This window comes from Phyllobates terribilis, unplaced genomic scaffold (genome assembly GCF_046119375.1).
Source record: "Phyllobates terribilis strain yellow unplaced genomic scaffold, ASM4611937v1 Scaffold_5__5_contigs__length_657084704, whole genome shotgun sequence".
NCBI lineage: Eukaryota > Metazoa > Chordata > Amphibia > Anura > Dendrobatidae > Phyllobates > Phyllobates terribilis.
The window spans coordinates 6,502,160-6,516,484 of NW_027362765.1; the positions used below are offsets into that span (position 1 = coordinate 6,502,160).

Below are 14,325 nucleotides of genomic sequence, written 5' to 3' on the forward strand. Positions count from 1 at the left end.
ATATTTTATACTTGTGTAATAAGAACAGTGGAGATGGCAGGATTAGAGCTGATCATAGATGTGACTTCTCCATCTGTCTGTGACTTTTACAATATTTGTTTCAGGGTGAAGATCTGACCCATATTAATACTACAGAGACATATGTGAGGGGTGATGAACGGTGTAAAGAGGAGATTCCTACATATGACTACCCAGGTGAGTACTGAACACTAAATGTAGAGAAGTCACAGATTCTTCTCAATCACCAACTATGGCTGTTTTATCGGTGGTGTAGTCCAGCCGTATCACAATCGTGTGATCACCATTTTGCTTCTAGATCACAACATTCTCCTACTGACCGTTACCTGTCCAGATCTGTAAACTATAAAGCCAAATGACAGTGTACATAGAATGTGCTGACAAGTTAGAAAATCACTTGAAGAATAATATTATGATGGGCCTGTAAGAGAAACAGAGGGTAGTGATGCAGTTGGCTTCCTAGATCCCTGATATCTTATTGGATGAATCTTCCTTCTCTCCCTTCTGTGCTGCTGAATGTGCTCATATGGTCCCTACTAGTGTTGAGCAAGCACAAAAATGCTCGGGTGCTCGAAGCTCGGGCCGAGCTCACCCTGATACTCGGGTGCTCGACCCGATCAACGAGCCCAATGTTAGTCTATGGGAGACCCGAGCATTTTTGCGGCGGCACCCCCGGGAGTCTGTAGAAAGCCTAAAAAGTGGCCAAAACGATAGTGACAGTGCTCAAAAGACATGGGGACAGCATGGGCATCGCACCAGGAAGCATTTCTGACCCCCAGGTCACTGCCTAAAAGTGTGCCCATCAGAAGTGATCCTTGCCGCATCAGAAGATGCACGCTTGCAACTATCCCTGTGCAAGTCCTTGTCCCAGGGCAGTGTTCAATTGTATCTCCCCATTCCTTGCAATGCAAGCGCAAGTATGCAGCCTGCCACCCACCCACCCCCAGGCTGCAATACCATACTGCTAGCTTGCTTGCACTTGAAATTGGGCCTTTTAGGCATGTGGAGGCAGACGCCGGCCACCATGTCATGGCTGCGTCGGCGGCCTGGTATCCATACTCAGTCCCCAGCCGCCCGGTGGCCGGGTGTCCACGCTCGGTCCCCAGCCGCCCCTATTTCTCCTGGGAACTTCCCCCACACTTTTCTTAGCCTGGCCTGCTTTAGGGCAGCATTGGACGAGCCCACCAGAGAACCAGACTTCTCCGGTGGGCCCTGGCTTCTCCATCAGGGGAGTTGAGAGTGCCAAGGTGAGGAGCATGATGATGATGATAGAAGTTAGCATCTGCTTTGTTTTCTTGGAATGCAAGCGTAAGTGTGCAACCTGCCACCCACCCACCCCCAGGCTGCAATACCATACTGCTAGCTTGCTTGCACTTGAAATTGGGCCTTTTAGGCATGTGGAGGCAGACGCCGGCCACCATGTCATGGCTGGGTCGGTGGCCGGGTGTCCACGCTCAGTCCCCAGCCGCCCGGCGGCCGGGTGTCCACGCTCAGTCCCCAGCCGCCAGGGGGCGGCCTGGTGTCCATACTCGGTCCCCAGCGGCCCGGTGTCCACGCTCGGTCTCCAGCCGCAAGGGGGCGGCCGGGTGTCCATACTCGGTCCCCAGCTGCCCTTATTTGAAGGACAGCCTAACCACAAACACGTGGACAAGTGAATGTGGCCAGGGATGGTCCATCTGACTGACGCCTTCACACTGGGTTAATATTGTGGAAGCCGGGACACAGTTGGACACTGGGATGCAACACGTCCTCCAGACATAGAGGATTGCGGGTCCTGGGTCAATCAGGCTTCAACACAAAGTTCAGAAGGTAGACAGAAGCAGTGGTCGGCCTCCTACACAACGAGAAAATTATTCATGATCATGAGGCCATCCATCTCCTTAGCTTTCTGTTCCTTGGAATGCAAGCGCATGTATGTAGTAGCGGCTAGGCCTGAGGTGGTCAGCGTTTTGGCGCATATCCTACCTCCTCCGAGGATTGCTGGATGTTTTCCTGCTACTATCCCAGTTCTATGACTCCCGTTAAAACAAAGCTTCAGGTGATGAATGATGGATGAGGTGGTGGCAAAGGAAAAAGAGCAGGAGGAACAGGGACAATTCACATCAATATCAGGCCAGTCAATCACACATGTCTTGTAGGATATGTTTCTGTACCAAAAGGAGCGGTTCGGCTAAACAGTTATAGGGCATACAGTGAGTGCAATGCCTACCAAAAATTTCGAGGCACTCCAATGCCCCTTGGAAGTGACATGGAGGTCAGAGCGCCTTAACTAAACCGTTTTTTCCATTTATAGCAACTGGGTCTCCTGTACACTGTTGGCCTAAACAGTGAATGGAAGGCTTTCCAAAAATTATGAGGAACTGCAATGCCCCTTGAAACAGACGTGGATTACAGCATACTAAAAACTTTCTACCCATTATTGGGGAGGGGGGTCTCCCTTACTGTTCGCCTATGCATTGAAAAGCAAAAGCTGACTAAAATTAGGAGGAAATGCAATGCCCGTTGGAAGAGTCATGGAGGTTAGGGTTAATTAAAAACAACATTTCAATGCCCCTTGGAAGAGCTGTGGAGTTCAGAGTGTTTTAACTAGACTATTTTAATGCCCCTTGGAAGAGACGTGGAGGTCACAGTAGCTTAGCAAGACGGTTTTAATGCCCCTTGGAAGAATGGTGAAGGTCGCAGTGGAATAAAAAGACAATATCAATGCCCCTTGGAAGAGTGGTGGAGGTCGCAGTAGCTTAACAAGACGGTTTTAATGCCCCTTGGAAAAGTGGTGTAGGTCGCAGTAGCCTACCAAGACGGTTTAAATGCCCCTTGGAAGAGACGTGGAGGTCAAAGTGGAATAGAAAGACAATATCAATGCCCCTTGGAAGAGTGGTGGAGGTCGCAGTAGCTTAACAAGACGGTTTTAATGCCCCTTGGAAGAGTGGCGGAGATCACAGTAGCTTAACAAGACGGTTTTAATGCCCCTTGGAAGAGCCATGCAGTACAGCATATTAAAAACATTATTCCCATTATTGGGGAGTGGGTCTCCCATAGTCTTTGCCTATACTTTCCAAGCAAAAGCTGCCAAAAATTAGGACGAAGGAACTTGCAATGCTGGCAACACGGACCACGGTCACCATGGTGGTATAGTGGTGGTGGAGGCTGAGGATAAGGAGAAGAGCAAAAAACTGCCGAAATGAGGAAGCGTATACCCATGTGTGGGTGTGAAGCGGTGCATGGGAATACACCTCCCGAAATAACACAGTGGATTTGACTTTGATACTCTGCTGTCATTTGATGGTGATGAGAAGTCTGGCCCAATCCAGCCCTTGTTCATTTTGATAAGGGTCAGCTTGTCAGCATTGTCAGTTAATAGGCGAGTGCGCTTATCCGTTATAATTCCCCCAGTGGCACTAAAAACACACTCAGATAACACGCTAGCGGCAGGGCAGGCCAGGACCTCCAAGGCGTACAGAGCGAGTTCATTCCAAGTGTCCAGCTTGGATACCCAATAATTAAAAGGCACAGAGGAATCATGGGGGACTCTGGTACGGTCGGCAAGGTACTCCCTCACCATCTTTTGAAACTTTCCACTCCTTGCGAGAGTACCCCGCGCCTCAGGGCCTGTAAGCTGGGTGGGTCTCAAAAAACTGTCCCAGAACGTTGACAGTGTTCCCCTACCTCTGCTGCATTGGAGTTGCGTCTCTCTCGCCTGTACACCTTGGTTGGTCAACTTGGTTGGTCAACGAACTGTGACCTCTGCCGCTAGCGTGTTCAGATGGGAATTTTTTTAACAGTTCTGCAGCAAGGGCCTTCTGGTACTTCCACATTTTTGTAGACCTCTCCTCCTCAGGAATAAGAGAGTGAAAGTTCTCCTTGTAGCGGGGGTCTAAAAGTGTCACCAACCAGTAATCGCTGTTACCCAACATTTTGACAACACGAGGGTCACGGTTAAGGCAGCGTAACATAAAGTCAGCCATGCGTGCCAGACTGGTAACGGGCAAGACTTCCGTGTCCTCACCAAGATGACGACTGACCATGCTCTCCTCTTCCTCCTCCCCCCTGTCCTCAGGCCACCCACGCTGAACCGACTGTATGACAGTTGTACAGGTACTACCGTCTACAGCGCATGATACCAGCTCCTGTTCCTCCTCCTCCTCTCCCTCATTGTTCCCCAATGCACGTTGGGATGAGATGAGGCTGGGCTGTGTGTAATCGCCCGCTACGGCTTCTTGATCCATCTCATCATACTCTGGCTGCAATGCCTCCTCTTTAATTCTCTTCAGAGAGCGTTGCAAAAGACAGACAAGTGGGATGCTGACGCTAATGATGGCGTCATCGCCACTCACCATCTTGGTGGACTCCTCAAAGTTTGTCAGGATGGTACATATGTCAGACATCCAGGTCCACTCCTGAGGTCTTGTGTGTGGAGTCTGACCTGAATATCGACGGCCTTGTTGCAGCTGGTACTCCACAACTGCTCTCTTCTGCTCACAAATCCTTTGCAACATGTGGAGGGTAGAGTTCCAACGTGTGGGGACATCACACACCAGTCGGTGTGCCGGAAGCTGCAAACGCTGCTGCAACACAGCAAGGGCGGACGAAACTGTAGCCGACTTCCGAAAATGAGCTGACAGGCGGCGTACTTTGACGAGCAGATCTGGCAACTCGGGGTACGTTTTAAGAAACCGCTGAACCACGAGGTTAAGCACATGAGCCAGGCATGGTACGTGTGTGATCTCGCCTCGCCTCAGAGCCGCCACTAGGTTACAGCCATTGTCACACACGACCATGCCTGGATGTAGGTTCAGCGGTCTCAGCCACAGATCTGCCTGCTCTTTCACAGCTGTCCACAACTCACAAGCAGTGTGAGGTTTATCACCTAAGCTTATGAGTTTCAGCACAGCCTGTTGCCGCTTGGCTGAGGCAGTACTGCAGTGCTTCCAGCTTGTAACTGATGTGGTGATATCTGAGATGGAGGCTGAACATGAGGAGGAGGATGATGCGCAGGAGCTGTACACTGTAGGGGGCAACTCTGACTAACATAGGGCCCGCAATCCTTGGTGTGGGGAGGATGGGTTCCGTCCCAAGGTCCGACTGGGTCCCAGCTTCCACTATGTTTACCCAGTGTGCCGTCAGGGAGATGTACCGTCCCTGGCCACAAGCACTTGTCCACGTGTCCATTGTCAGGTGGACTCTCCCAGTAACTGCGTTGTTGAGGGCACGGCAGATGTTTTGGGACACGTCCTTGTGTAGTGCGGGGATGGCACACCGGGCAAAATAGTGTCGGCTAGGGACCGAGTACCGAGGGACAGCCACCGCCATAAGGTTGCGGAAGGATTCCATCTCCACCAGCCTAAAAGGCAGCATTTCCAACGCAAGCAGTCGTGAAATGTGCATATTTAGGACTGTGGCCTGTGGGGCGTTGGCTACGAATTTGCACTTTCGTTCAAAGCTCTGCGATATGGACAATTGAACGCTGCGGTGGGACGTGGACGTTGATGCTGTTTCTTGAGAAACTGCCATAACAAGTGAAGACTGAGAGGAGGGGGCATCTTTACATGCAGTATGGACAGGGGATTGCCTTGCACGCACAACAGGGGGTTCTATTACACGCACAACAGCGGTAGAAGCAGTGGTGACACCTGCTAACGCTGGTTGTGGACCCTAGGGTTCGCCCCACAAAGTCGGGTGCTTTGCTGCCATGTGCCTGATCATGCTGGTGGTGGTCAGGCTGGTAGTTTTGTCACCCCTGCTGATGCTGGCATGGCAGGTGGTACAAATGGCCTTTTTGGGGTTATCAGCAGAGTCTTTAAAAAAATTCCAGACTCTGGAAGACCTACCGCTTGTACTGGCAACGTCCCTCATGTTGGTGTTACGGAGAACTGTTGTTCGCCTTCTTTCTGCGGCCACCACACTGCTTCTTCCTGCCTGTTGGGGTACTCTGCCTCCCCCCCTGTGTGCTGCTGGCCTCGCTCTGCGTGTCCTCCTGCCACGTTGGGTCAGTTACTAGATCATCCATCACCTCCTCCTCTTCCACTTGCGCACCACGACCCTCCTCCTCACTTCATGGCAATTGTGTCTCGTCATCGTCCACCTCTTGTGACAAATTGCCAGCGTCGACTTTCTCTGGCCGTGCCTGTTTAAATATTTGGGCATTGCTACATGGGATCTCCTCTTCCACCACTTCTTCAAGCGGAGCAGGCAAGGGGCACAAATATGGAAATGGACCAGTGAACAGCTCTTCAGAGTGTCCAAGTGTGGGATCAGTTGCTGTCTGACGACACTCTGCATGGTGGGAGGAAGGAACATCAGGGTGAGGAGGAGTATGTGGTCGAGACTACTAAAACTTGACCGTGTGGAAGACAGACCGGAGGTGGTGGTGCCCAGGTAACTGGAAGTATTATCTGCTATCCAATTAATAACCTGTTCACACTGATCAGTTCGCAATACTGGTGTTGTAGTCTGCTTCCCTAGTAATTCGGTCAAGAAGTGGGAGGAGAAGATGTGGCTGTTGGTTGTGGCACATTTTCACCTTGGCCACAGCCCCGTCCTCTACACGCACCATCACCAGAACGTCCAGTTCCACGTCCCTTGCCACGCGCCTTGCCCATTGTAAAGAAAGTAAAATAGCTTACACTTGCACTATCAATGGAAAAAGGGTAACAAAAAGGAGATTAGAACCGTGGAAGAGGAAAACCACAGTCCTATTTCTCTTGCCTACACCAGAATCTTTTAAACAGATATATTTGTGTCTGAACACTGAGCGAGACACTCAATTTTTTTATTTTTTTATGTAAAAAAGGCAAAAAGGTGGATAATACAGAAATTTGAACCGTGGAACTGCGAAACCACTGTTCTAGTTATCTGTCCTACACCAGACTCTTTTAAACAGATACAGTATATTGGTGTCTGAACACTCACAGACACACTCAATTTTTTTTTTTTTGGGGGGGGGGGGGGGGGATACCAAAATGTTAATAAGACGGGTATTTGTACAGTCTGACTGAGGAAAAAAAAATACAGGATTTAGATGAAAAAAGAAAAAAGGATTTTTCCTGGCCCCTGAGACCGGGGGATAAGTCTCGCAATTTGACCACAGGAGCACACAGGACTGTAATGCAGCGTTTGCTGGTATAACCACTGCGTCTCCTATACAGCCTGCCTGCCTGCCTGATATCTGGGATGGATATTAGTCCTGAGAAGGACCGTTTGTTTGATTTGGCAGGCTTTAGAGACACTACATTAACTATTTCGCAGTATAAATCTCTCCCTAGCTCAGCAGCACTCTCCCTACACTGTCTGATCCGGAGCGACTGTGTCCAAGATGGCGGCGCCCAGTTTTAAATACTCGAGGTGACGCTGTGTGGCCAGCCAATCACTGTAATGCCCACAAAGAACATGGCGGCGGCATTACAGTGACTGGCTGGCAATCCCTGCATGTTCATTGGCTCTGTGAAGAGTTCCAAACGTGCAGGGCGGAGACCCGAGCTCCCGCCCGAGTAACCCGGAAATACTCGGTGCTCGTCGAACATCCCGAGTAGTGAGATGCTCGGGTGAGTACCGAGCAGTGTCGAGCATGCTCGCTCAACGCTAGTCCCTACAAGACCAGGTCCAGTCTTTCTGGCCAAACTTCACTTTTATGATCGACATTAAATGTGCAGTGAGGGCCAAGTGTGAATTTCTCTACAATAACAACAGAGTCTCCCTTTATCCTGACTTTTCAATTTCTTTTAAAATGAACTAACTTCAAACAAGATTGCGATAAACTACATAAAAAAACTTTACACCTGTGCCATGATATATCTCTAAGCTGTGTGTGGCTGATGGCTGTAATATACATTTATTCACACCTGCAGGAGATGTGGTGGCATGGCTCCAGCCCTGGTTTCATGGATTCACTCCACATCATAAATTCCATTATGTTTTCATTCCTAAGGAATTTGGATTACTGCACAATCTCTCCTGAAATGGGGGCGCTAATACTTTCTCTACTCTCCTGGTCAGGACTCATAGTAGCTCCAATGGTCCACCATAAATGAGTGCAACTCCATTTAGAAGTGGAAAATGAACTTCGGGACTTCAATAAATGAAATTTTCAAATGCTTTATTGAATAAGAAATATACCCCTCTTGTAAACAGAGCATAAGCCCAGAGCATGGGCCAACGTTTCCACCGTTTTACCGATCTTTTTCAAGGCAAATCCATCACTAAACAAAACAAACCAAAATTAATACAGGTATAACAGATATGGCAGGTTCTGCCTATTATAGGCTACAGAATATTATAGTGACAATTCCTAGAACCCCACCAAAAAGATAAATATAGAGGTAGAGGAGTGGTGTCAGAAGGATAAGCCAGGTGGACAATAGATCCTAGATAAGGTCCAACAGGGCCGCGTGATATAGACAGAAACTATTAGAGTTATATATTGAGTTAATATTACCTATTATGGCCACAAGAAATCCTGAATAAAGCAGGGTTGAAATCAGTGTTCGTGAAGGGAGCTCTGTTGCGTCCTAATTTAGCAAGCATGTATAAATAAGTACAGTGAGAGACTCAAAGCAACATCATCATAATATAATAAAATTCTATAATCGCCAATGGCAAAACTGGAACAATAAACCCCATGTATAATGGAGATCTCATACCTGTGCAGAGTGATAGTGGAAAGACCGTTCTGGTAAGTGGTATAAGGGGGTTGGAGGAGTCCCCTCCTTAAATACCGCGCTGTGCGCTACCTCATTGGTAATTTTAGTGTGGGCGCGCTCCCCAGCATGAGAGTGTAGCCGATTACTGTGTGAAGGACCTGCGGGTCACATGTGCGGGAACTTCCTGTCACATGGTACGGAGCTTCCGATTCGGTGGAACGCATTGTGGTTCACAGCTCTCCAGAAAGGAAGTGTTGTATTAGTATCAAGCTATGAGATGGAGAATGTGTGTTCAGTCACCATTAGGTCCAACAAGGATTATAGGAGAGCGTACTATATTCCCCCAGATGGTAGATATTTCAAATGGAGATAAATAACTATATCATAATCCAATTGTGATAGGGTAGTGATGTTCCATAGGTGAACTACGTTCCTAGAGCACGGTAAAAGAGGATGGTGCTAATGGGTGACCTAAAATAAAAAGGAGAAATAATAAGTGGCACTTCAGAACATGAGAATCAACAAGTAATCTGGACAATGTACCAATAAATAGCTTAATAGACATGGAATATCATATGATCATATGGAATACCTTTGTGGAAAGCTTATAGAAAACAAAACACCAAGGGAGAATTGCTCTAAAACTGTATTTCATACTCCCTGTTAATAAGACCTTTGGGATGTAGGGTCTGAAGCGTGTGTATCCAGAAGGATTCACATTCCTTCAACCTTTTAATGCGATTACCCCCTCTACTGTTTAACGGTACATGGTCTGTGACCTCATACCTCAATTCTGCGACTGTATGGGACATGGCACTGAAATGGGCTTGTATGGGCAACATGGTACTTCCACACCTAATGGTCAATTTATGTTGTGAAATGCGGTCTCTGATATGTTGGGTAGTCTCACCAACATATCAGAGACCGCAAGGACACTTAATCAGGTACACTACATATGTAGAATCGCAAGTGAAATATTCCCGAATGGGGTATCTCTTCCCTGATAGGGGATGTGTAAATGAGTCGCCCTTCATTACATTAGAGCACTGAAGACATCCTTGACATGGGAAGGTACCCCGACGTGGTGTCATCAAAGTGTGTTGTACCAGTCCTCTTTTAGTAGAGCCCACATCGGCTCTAACAAGATGGTCACGAATATTATGTGGGCGTTTGTTGCACAGTAAGGGTTTGTTGGCAAATTCCGGTATAGAGGGATACGATTGCATTAATAGTGACCAGTGTCGTTGAATACATTGGTAGATCGCCCCTCCAAAGGGGTGATGGGTGTTTACGAATGCTATTCTTTTAGTCTGTTCGTGAGATGGGGAACGTGGGGTATTAGATTTCAGAATATGATCAGGATAACCACGCTGAAGAAACTTCTGGTCCATTTCCCTATGTCTGATACTCCTAATCTCGCTATTTGAAACGATACGTTCGACCCTACAGTGTTGTGATTTGGGGAGAGCTCTTTTTATATGACGTGGGTGACAACTGGAATACAACAGCAAGCTGTTTTTGTCAGTGGGCTTGACATAGAGGTCACTCTCGAGTGAGCCAGTCTCGGTCAGGGTGATCAGGGTATTTAGGAAATGGATTGAACATGGATTATGAAGTATTGTGAATGTTAGATTGGGGACACAAGTGTTGAGGTATCCTAAAAAAGTGAAAAGCTCACTGTCAGTGTCTGTCCAAATGAAGAAAATATCGTAGATAAAACGTTTCCAATATTTCTGAAAAAAATCATGTGTGTAGACATAGACATCCTCAAAGTCTGCCATGAAGATGTTAGCATAAGGGGGCGCTGCGTTTGAGCCCATTGCTGTCCCCCTCTTTTGAAAATAAAATTGATCCTCAAAGAGGAAATCATTTTTTGCCAGGATCAGCATAAGAATGTCAACTTAGAAGTGAATTTCTGCCAATGTTAGTTGAGTACGAGTAATAAGAAAATTGGAAGTGGCTGTGATGCCGTCGTGATGGTCAATACTCTTATACAAACCATTTACATCCATGATTACTAGAAAAATACTTCTGGGGATGTGGTCCAATTCCCTAGAGATGTAAGAAAATTACTTGTATCTTTAATATACGAAGGAATTTTTGGGATGTGTGGTGTCAGAATTTTCTTGAGCGTAATGACAAGTGGTGATAAAATAGTCAGTAGAGGCAACGATAGGCCTACCAGGTGGTGTGAGTAAATTCTTATGTATCTTAGGCAACGTATAAAAAAACTGGTGTAGTTGGATGATTGTTGACCAAAAATTCAGAGTTTAGGGGCAATAGTGCCTTTCTTTGCATGGTAGGAAAACAGTCTAGTAATTAGATCTGCTATCTGTGATGTGGGATTGAAAGGAATTGCAGAGTAGGTCTCATTGTCCGTCAACTGGGATTTGATCTCCGAAATATAATAGGCTCGGTCCATAACGACCACTGCGCCCCCTTTGTTGCCCATACCAGCCCATTTCAGTGCCATGTCCCATACAGTCGCACAATTGAGATATCCAATCATAGACCATGTACCGTTAAACCGTAGAGGGGGTAATCGCATTAAAAGGTTGAAGGAGTGTGAATCTCCGATTTAGTTTGTAGTTCTCCCCTCATACATACATTGTTGTTGGGGATGTAGCATAGAATAAAAAAATAAGTTGTTTTTTTTTATAGGTTCATTCTGTATGATGGTTTCATTGTGGTGGGATCGGCCTGTAACTGGCTGGTAGTGTTTTAAAAAAAAAAAAAAAAAAGGTCTCCATTGACTCTCCCAGAAGCCTGGGATATAAATTTAAGACACCTCAGCTCTGCAGTATTATAAATAGTTCTCTTTAAAAATTTATTTTTTCTTGAAACTCCATGTGATAGAAAATATTGGCCCTTACGACAATTTAGATGGCCAAGAGCCACCGAGCCGCATATTCTAATTACTCCAGAGAGGTTTCACCACTAGTTACTCATTTTTTTACTGATGAAGACTGTTGAGTTTCATTATTTCTGTAGATGTGTTATTGTCTTTAGTCACAGTTTTGCTCATCACCATTTATCCCTTCTACATGGATCTGGACTTACACAGAGACCCCTAGGCTTGGGCCACGGTGTTACCTGGTGTTCTGTGGAGTGAGATGAGAAGAAGAATAGTCAGGTATCCGGGTCAGAACCAAGAGGATAGAGAAAATACAAAATCAGAAGACACAAGAGTAGTCAGTAAACGGGCCGGGATCACAACAGAAACAAATACACAAGCCGGGAGCTGAGCACAGAGGACTGAACCAGAGGAGAACAAGGCTGTATATGGCAGCTTCCAGCAATATGCTTCCAGCTTTAGTAGGGTGCAGATTACTCCAGCTGGACAGCACACACCCATACTGCTAGACTGGATAGTACTACTGGTCCCAGCAACCCTAATCTTAGTGGCTGGACAGAGCCTGCGCCACTCAGAGCTTCTGGTTCCGACGTCTTCTCCATCACCAGCGCCGCCTGCAGAATGAATAATTAACAGATAAAGTAGCACTCTGTAACGCCAAGCATGCAAACATGAAATATATGAAATATGAATAGCATTACTGCTGTAGAAAATAAAAATAAATGAGAAATCTTAGGGCATAAATAGGCCAATTCATGTGTACCTGGTAGCTGCAATAAGGCGTTTCTCAAAAATAAGTGGTGGTGCCGTCCGGACCGGAAGATTCCAAATAATCAAATAAGAGATAATCAGCCGCACTCATGGAGATATCCCTGCAAATAGATTTATTGTGACAGTCATTCATCACAGTGTTTGGAAATATAATACTTGATGATGAAAAAAGGGATAGGGTTGGTAACGTAACCCAGCATATCAGGGTCTTTCTCAAACATCGCTAGAAGAAGAGAGAGATACAAAATTAGCCGTGCTGTACAAATATACCTGTGGTCCTAAAAATTGGCTATACAGGAATAATATGTACAGAAATCATGGGGAACAAAAACAAAAACCATATTGCCCAAACATATATTCTATGCAACTACATGACACGAAGACAACAAAACAACCAAAAAGAAAACAAAAAAATGAAGTAATAATAGATTCATATAGGGGTAAGAACAATAGGAAGACTAAAAGCAAGAATTTGAGGGCTAAGGACTAGAGCCAAACATATGTGCACATATATATGTACCCAGGGAGGGTTTAGTTAATAGGTGAGACGGATATGTTCTGGAAGGGGGAGGGGGAAAGAAGACATTGAAATGGTACAAACCTAGGTATGGTAATGTCCGAAGTATAAGGAAGTTGTATGCTTGTTAGCAAAAATGTACTGTCCAACCGTGGTACGGTGGAGGCTGTTGGAAAAGACATAAAAGTAGCTGAGATGTAATCAGTAGTATAAAGGAAAAGTGGACACCGGGAGTAATACTGACCATATGGAGCATTGTCCAGGGGAGTTGGTGTGGAGCGCTGTGTGCACTTGCGGTGGTGCTCTGGCGCCATTGGTGTCAGTGGGAACGTGTATATACGCGCTTAGCTCGGTACTTCCGGTGTCAAAGCACCGGAAGTGACCCAGGACTGAGAGCCAGAGCGAGGCTTCAGACGCAGTGTGTACCGAGCTAAGCGCATATATACACTCCCCCACTGACACCAATGGCACCACAGCAAACGCACACAGCGCTCCACACTAACTCCCCTGGACAACGCTCCATATGGTCAGTATTATTATACAATATGGTTTTTGTTTTGTTTTTGTTCCCCATGATTTCCGTATATATCATTCATGTATAGTCAGTTTTTAGGACCTCGTGTATATTTGTACAGCACAGCTAATTTTGTATATATCTCTTATTCTAGCGATGTTTCAGAAAGACCCTGATAGGGCTGAAACGTAACCCAGCATATGGCTTTCTTCTGTCACAATAAATCTATTACCAAGGCTATCTCCATGAGTGCGCCTGATTATCTCTTATTTGGTGACTGAAGCAGACATCGCAGGTGCAGATCCCAGAGGAGATGGGACACAATATTTGTAGAAGCCCTAATATAATAAAACTAGATGGTGGCCCGATTCTAACGCATCGGGTATTCTAGAATATGTATGCGGCCGACCGGGCGCAATTAGCAGAGCGTTGTTTAAATTTGGCGCCAAAATCGCTGATTGGTCGCGTTCGGCAACCGCGACCAATCAGCAAAGCGGTGTTTAAATTTGGCGGCAATATCAGTGATTGGTCGCGGGCAGGGGCCACGACCAATCAGCGAACCGTGTTAGTGAGGAGTGGAGAGTGTGTTTAAATTTGGCAACAAAATCGCTGATTAGTCGCGACCAATCAGCAGAACGGTGTTTAAATTGCGATTTAAACGGTGTTTAAATCGCTCTGCTGATTGGTCGCAGCCGCGACCAATCAGCAGAGCGATGCAGAGCGGGGTTTAAATTTGGCGCAAAATTTAAACAACGCTCTGCTGATTGGTCGCGGCCGTCAGCCGCGACTAATCAGCGATTTTGGGGCCAAATTTAAACATCGCTCTGCTGATTGGTCGCGGCCTCGACCAATCAGCAGAGCGGTGTTTAAATTTGGCGCCAATCTCGGTGATTGGTCGCGGGCGGCGGCCGCGACCAATCAGCAAACCGTGTTAGTGAGGACTGGAGAGCGTGTTTAAATTTGGCACCAAAATCGTTGATTAGTCTCGACCGCGACCAATCAGCAAAGAGGTGTT

General features: G+C 46.6%; 1 pseudogene; it reads left to right on the top strand.

Annotated features, from left to right (window-relative positions):
- The first annotated feature begins 33 nt into the window (after nt 1-33).
- LOC141270822 (uncharacterized) overlaps nt 34-14,325 on the top strand; it is an 80,592-nt pseudogene continuing 66,300 nt past the window's right edge.